Genomic DNA, 7,746 nt, shown 5'->3' with positions numbered 1-7,746 from the left:
AGTCAGAAACTCAGGTATCTTCAAATCTACTTACAAATAAATATGGGGAAGTGTCAGTTCAACCGTATTTGGTTGGAAAACATCGAATTTAGTGCTTGGTTGAAACCAGTGGAGGGGAACGTGTTTGAAGCCCGCCGCACCTTTTGCAAAATAAATTGGCGTTTGTTTTGCTAATGTAGCGTTAGCTAGTTTAGCGTTAGCTAGTGCAGCAGCTCCGAGCAGCTCCCGCAACAACACGGTTATGGCTAGAAAGGATCCGTCTTGTGTAAAACTCTCGCGAGAGTTTGGCTGAATGTCACGTGGCTGAATGTTTACGTTTGCCAGGCAGCCTTTCAGTTACGATCGTTAACATCAGTTGGCCATAGCAAATGATGGTGAGAAGCTAAACTATCTATTAATGATGTCAATGACAGGGAGTGTGATTGTTGAAATAGGGTGTTAACGGTCTTGCTGGTGTTCAAAGAAGAATGACAACACTGTAGATCACCAACACTATGGTTTATTTTTTATTCACAGTTCACGTTGTCGCAGTAAAAGTCCCAAGATAGCTCCTGGTGCAATAAAATGTTCCTTTGCAGTGTTTTACTATTATGTCTGATGTTTCTCTATTAATATTGCTGCTGAATTAATGTGTATGTTGCATCATGTTACTGCTGTAGATGTGTTTCCGAGCCGCTCCGATTACGAGTTACAACGACAACGTGACGTCATATTTACACTAGACGGATCCTTTCTAGCCATAACCCAACAACACCGGGCGACGTTTGGGTCTACGTCAACCCTAAAAGCGGAGGTGCTGTAGACGCTAAATACCGTAGCTAAACACCAATCATACAACAGCAACGATGAAAGATTGTTGCCAAGGCAGCAGAGCTCTGAATATAGCAGGTCACCCTTGAAAAAGAGATCTTTTGATCTCAAGGGGCTTTCACCTGGTTAAATAAAGGCTACAAACAAACAATAGCTCTTTTCACTCTCTCACACACACACACACACACACACACACACACACACACACACACACACACACACACACACACTAGGGCTGCTCGATTATGGCAAAAATCATAATTGATATCACGATTATTAAATACGATTATTCATTGACTTTGAAAACATCCATTTATTGAACTTTAAAACATAATGTGTATAATTTGAACAGTATATTTTTAACTGTTGATTACCCTGAACGTATAATTCAACTGAAAAACCAATACAAAAATTAATTAAATAAATGATACATTTAAATAAATAATATCAAAAATAATAAATACCAATAAACAAGATCAACAAATATTTTGGAGGGCACTTCCACAAGCTACTAAACATATATAAATATGATAAATAAAAATAAATTAGACAAAAATGAATTGATCAAATATGTTCTAGTGCACTGTCACAACCTAGCAAAGCGAAATAATAGTTTTTTTCGATTATTTTCTTTTCGTAATTGTGGCAGGCCAAAATTTAAACACGATTAATTGCTCAGCCCTAACACACATACACACTTTTTGGCAAACACAGTTCTTCACCGTTATGCTGTTATATTCAGTCATTGTTCTTCTGTTGAACATGAATACATTTACTTTGTAAGTAATTATGGGATGTATTTCTTCTTTCATAGCAATTTACCTTCATACTTTCTTGCCGTGAAATAGGTCTTAAATTCTATTCAAAGTGGTCTTAAAAAGGTCTTAAAAAGTCTTAAATTTGAGTTGGCGATACCTGCAGGAACCCTGTGAATGGCTTCAATTCCTCTCTTCAGCCACTAGATGGCAGAACAAATTAAAGTGATATTTGAGCAGTCAAAATGGAAATAAACTTTGTGACAGTAAAATAAACAGTTTTTAATAAAATAAGCAGTTTTAAACCTGCATGTTATATAAAGAGGGAAAGTAGCAATACAATGATTAGAAAATAACTTGATACTTTAGGAAACATTTTATCAAGTAAGTTTACATTACTCTATAAGTATAAAGGTACATACCGTGCAGCCATAGATGCTTTGCGCTTGTTAAATTATTATAATACTATTACATTATATTTAAGATGCCTTTTAATGGCCTCAGTAAAGTTTTTTATTTATTTGGACGCTGTGTGGCTCAAGTTACTGTAACAAAGCATTATATTTTATAAGTACATTTGTTTCTAAAAGGAAGTACATGTACTTATAAAAGTATGGCATAAAATTGTACAAAGTTAATTGACTCAAGTACAAGTTTTTTCACTACCCTTTACTTATCACAAAAGTACACTTTTGAGGTACTTTACTTGACTATTTCCATTTTATAATAAATCTTGCACTCTCTAACTTGTACTTAATTGTATTCCACTGCAGTTTTGTGCGTTTTCATGATGCAACATTAAAGCAAGACTTATAATAATTAAAAATGCCATTATGTGGCCCATATATTCTGCAATGGGCTGTCTGCATAATAAGTCGCTTACTTTCACAATGTGGAACTTAATGCTCATACTTTGTTCTTAAGTGAGACCTTTAATGTATTTTTACTTAAATAAGAGTATTTAAATGTTTTACAAAAAGTTGTACTTAATTCAATTAATTATAAAACGTCTTCTGCTGAAATAAAAAATGTCACAGTTTGCTAACAGGGTGTAGCTCCTCTTGTTACAGGGTGGTGTTAAAGCTTGCATCAGATTTTTCGATGAGTGACCCGGATCTTCTTCTGGCGAAACCGGTGTTGTTTCACGGGAATCATCGCCCCATCCTTTTTCGTACATAAAAGAAATGAAAAATGCTTTCATTTAAGTATCTACCACATTACTATTGTCACTCTGTTAAAACTTCAATTTCTCCCGGTCAACTAACTTATTTGAAACAACTTTAAATGTTTACGGCGTAACTCCTTTTTTTCTTTTCTCGTTGTATTCGTGTCAACAGAAGGATTTTACAACGGCTAGCTAAAGTTAGCTTATTAGCTTAGCTAGCCGTTGCTTGCCTCACTTATGTAGACACTTATTATGTAAATATTTTCCTTAAATATGCCTTTTCTGACTGTAGCAACGTAGTGGCCTCGGTGTTTTTGCGTTTGAAAACATTATTTCTAATGTAAGATATCTCTAAGCTAACGTTAGCTAGGTCATGTTATGATGTGGTGATAATGCTGTTTTCCTCATTATGCGAATTCAATCTATCGTAAATGTGGAACCTTTATTCTGCACATGAAAATGAATGTAACCCCCTAATATATTTTATGTATACTTAAAAAGTGGGTAACTTTAACATGGACAGTTTGTTACTCTTTTTTGTTTTTATCCAAGACAGAGGACACTCCCTTCCATCATTTGGAAAGGTTGAGTGTGTGATACAAGACTGTGACTCAAAAGCTGGATCAACAAAATATATACATACACATAATTTTCACTGTGATTCAAAAAAATATCGAAGTACAAAGTGACAAGCCTTTCCATTATTGTTGCGAATTGAATATCCCCAGGGGCCCCAGAGAGAGGCCCCATCCACCCAACAAGAACAACAAAACATTGTCTGTGTACAGAAAATAACAAACTACGTGTAAAAGTGTTCGCCTGGGAGCTCTGTTTTCACATGAATGTTCTTTTACTTTGTACTTCCACAATTTTCTCCAGTGTTTTTGCTTTACCACAAAAAAGACCTGAAAAGAGCAGGGATAGGCAACCCGCGGCTCTAGAGCCCCTCTATAGTGACTCGTTAGCTTTGACAAAATACAACATGCCACTAAATAACAGTTGACATTTGTTTGAAAGGAGTGCCTTTTATCTTGGAGTTTCAGGGAAAATGTGAAAATAATATTACTAACAGTTGTGTCACAACTTTCTTGCCTGGTACCTTTTCCCTGGAGGTGGCTCATCCTACATTTTAGACCAGCGGCCTTAGAAAACAAACAACTAACTATGTTTTGTTTATATAGTATAACTATGTATAAAACTGAATAAGCTGTGTTATATACTTTTTTTTGATGGCAAAGGAGGCAAGTGGCTCTTTTTAAAGGTTTTGCTTTTGAAAATGATGACATTTGTTTATACATTTCTGTACAAGAAACCTCAACACTTAAGTAAGAAGCAGGATGCAGTGCACATTTCTGTACTTTCATTAATAAGCTCAAATATTAATGAAAAATACACAATATGTTACTTACCAAGCACAGAGCAGAAATGAACACACCCGATTATTATAAAAAGTGTATTTACCTCTCAATTCCATAACCTTTTTTAACAGAGTTGACTTAAAAACAGTTATGTTACGGATGCAAAACCAGCATACGTGTAAAAACCAACATACAAAACTTAAAAATTGACAATTCAAACGGGGAGAGACCAAGAGGGAGCCAGAGGTGGGTGAAAAATATCCTGCGGCCCCTAAAGTTTCATGCAAACGTTTCAATCATACCCACCCTGGAGGCTGTAATATGCATGAGATAAACATTTCTCCTAAACACTTTGGGTGTTAAACAAATGCAGATGGCAGCCTGGAAATCAAAAGGGAACACTTTGTTTGCAAGTGTGAAAAAAGGGGGGGGGGGGGGGGGGCATGGGGGGGGTGTCTGCCAGCAGGCTGCAGGAGATGTGAAACTGGCTATGTGTTGTAAATGGGATTTATTTACATGAACTGTCCCTTGCTAAGATTGTATTTACATGTTATGTGCTGACATTGGTATGTAGATTGCGTTATCTTAAATCCTCATCTTATTCTATGCATGTAGCTGTGGGAGACTTTCAATCTTGGCATTGATCACAGTCAGTCAGAGTCCTTCTTTTCCTGAACCCACACAGTCACGATTCTTAAATCTGGTAGATAAAGACAACTCTGAAGAAACATTTGATAATGCTGCTCACTAGAAACTGTGTTGTTATACTGGATTCTATATAGTGTTTCCGTGCATATTAATTAAACATGAGATTAAACATTGTCTATCTTTCAAATCTATGTCTAAATTTTCACCTGAGTAGTTTCACTAAAGACTGAATTCCACTGGTTTATTGCCAAGTATATTTTCACATATAGACGCTTGGGGATGTTGGTGCATAAAATCATCAATGTAGTAAACAAATTAGATGAAAGCAAGCATTGACAAAATAAAATAAATACAAAATAACATATACAAATATATATTATAAAATAGCACATTTGGAATGAAAGAAAGGACAATGAACCATGATATAAAGTAGAAGCTAATAATAAAATAGGGGCATACTCTAATAAAATATGTGCAGCATATCTGAATTAATAATGGAAGAGCTGTGCAGTTTAAAGAAGTAGTGGTCGTTTACAGGAATGGGCTAACTTGTGCAAGGAATTTGCAAGATCCACATAACATTTATTATTTAAAGAATATGCCATGCAGAGTATTGTGTTTATGTCGCCCATATAGATAGATAGATTAGATAGTGTATTTGTGATTGTATTACAAGTATTATTTATATACATTGTAGCAGTGGTTCCCAAACCTTTTATCTGGCTTATGAGCCCAATATTAGGTCAACATTCTTCTGTCGTTACATGTGGCATATTTATACCACTTTAACCAGAGTGCGTTTTTCTTGGTTGTATCTTGTATTACCTGTATTGAAGAATTGGATAGTTCTTTGACTTTAATTAAAGTACCCTATGTTTAAGTGTTTCAGTAGTATATTGGTTTATAAGAGAGTATTCAAATTCATTCTGTAGATGTATCGTGTGTATTCTTTAGATACTCTTCTGAATATGTCTTCTTTTCTTTTTTAAAGATATTTTTAATATTAACTGGTAAAAATACTGCTATGACAAAATAGGACTGAGTTCCCCTCTGTCTCGGTCCAGTTTCTTTGCTCCTCCCTTTGGAGGCTGGAATAGCTTCAAGCCATCTCTTCGGTACAACTTACCTGTTGTCTCTTCTTGCTCTAGTCGACCCTGTAAAATTAGAGAAGACATAGTTTAGTTTAACTTCCCTACATGTGTGCTGTTTGACAGTATTTATCTGTAAACAGGGAGTTTAGACACGTGGGGATGTTTTACAATTGCCCATTAGCTGAGAACCTCAGGCCACAGCTTAAGTTTTCAGGCCAAAAGGCCGAAAGAGGCTTATTCATAGTCAAATATATTTATTCATAGTCAAATAATCTTGAGCAGCAAGAGGAACTTGATTTCGAATTTTGAAAAGGAATGATTTCATGTTTGAAGGTAAATCCTTCCAATCCAAAGGATTCTTGATGACCGTTTCTAATCATTACTTGTACTGGAAAATACATTAAATGTTATGTGTGTTAATCTTTCTGTACTAATAAACAGCATTTTTTATAATGTTCATTTCTGTCTTTGCTGCAACCACCACCTATAAATGATGACTCATCACTGATGTGCTGTTGAATCATATTCCACCTTACACACACACACACACACACACACACACACACACAGAATCTGTTGTAGTTCATGTCTGAAATATGTAACCCACATTGAGAGCTTCACTGTAAAACACGCTAGTTTACTTTTCTGTACGCAAAAACCAGTCACCTCCCATGAAGCCAGAGAAAGTCACACTTGAGGTTTTCAAATGATACAAGCTACACCATAGGTGTTTGTGTTTTAAAATGAGTGTGTTGTCTATCTTCCAAGATTTAATGAAAAGAAGCGGATGTGAGTCAAAATACAGACATTGCACCTCATTAACCTATATTTCAGAATCAGTGTTGCTCACTATTAAATTCAAAACTGCTCCGGCCACATTTTTAAGATTCTTAACATTAAACTGTGGAGACAGAAGGTACCAAAAATGCATTAGGCTTTTTCTTTTATACAATGAGATCTGTAAGCGTGGTTCTTCACCTTTTAAGACAGGTTTTATAATATGAATTTGAGGAGTAGAACAGGAGGATTGGTTTATGTTGCCTGCTAGCACTGTGTGTGTATCTGACATGTACCAGGGATTAATTTACAATCAAGGAAATTAGAAACTATAAACAAGTCCAGTGCTGTTACCTGAACTGGAGGGTTTGCCCGGGTATAAAAATGTGTGTGTGGTTGAAGGGTCTGCCAGCTGCCTCTATATGGGAAATATGGCAAGTGATGGGAGAGCTGGCAGAATCTGACCTCCTTCCCTCACCCTTAAGTAGCATCCAAGGGACAACATGGCTTTACGATGAAAATATGGGTGAGATTGTATATTTTCCCAAGATAAATCAAATATTCCTTATTAACCTAAAACGTTAGCTACATTATACAAATGCAAGTGTTTTAAAAAACAATATGCTTATAAAAACCACCGTGAAGTTACCAAAGGTGAAGAGCGAGGATGTCAAACAATCGTTTTTGATTGTAAAGTACTAAATCAGGTGACCCTGCATACACTTCACCCCGCGACCAACATGTTTAATTCAATCAGTTGTGTATAGGTGTTGGCCCCTAATGTAAATGACTGGCAAGATAAGGGGTCTTGAAAACAGCATGAGTTCCTCTTTTCAGGGTCTTCGCTCTGTTTGAATGCAAATTTCTCATTCAGATTGAGATAATCCTCTCAGGCTGATGATTGGTCTCAGTATCACAATAAGGGGGTGGGACAGGGGGAAATCCCTGTGGTTTTATGGTCTGAAATAGTATTTTTTTTTTAATGAAAATCACATCCCCATATTCAAAGAATTATCTGTTTTATGTATGATATTTACACAAACCATAAAATAGTTGAATTATAAATCCCTGAATCAAACTTAAACTTTATAAAGGCTATGTCATGAAGGCATATTTTATGTCTTGTGTTTTTTTAATGTGGA

General features: G+C 35.7%; 1 long non-coding RNA gene across 1 annotated transcript; it reads right to left on the bottom strand.

Annotated features, from left to right (window-relative positions):
- Window positions 1-1,822: 1,822 nt before the first annotated feature.
- LOC307022998 lies at window positions 1,823-6,213 on the bottom strand. Its single transcript, XR_013803557.1, has 2 exons — window positions 5,863-6,213; window positions 1,823-2,729 (listed from the first exon to the last, which is right to left on the bottom strand). It is a non-coding gene; the product is annotated as an uncharacterized lncRNA (long non-coding RNA).
- Window positions 6,214-7,746: the final 1,533 nt, after the last annotated feature.

This window comes from Notothenia rossii, assembly GCF_949606895.1.
Source record: "Notothenia rossii genome assembly, chromosome: 10".
Classification (NCBI taxonomy): Eukaryota; Metazoa; Chordata; class Actinopteri; order Perciformes; family Nototheniidae; genus Notothenia; species Notothenia rossii.
This window is presented reverse-complemented; position numbering and strand designations above follow the sequence as displayed.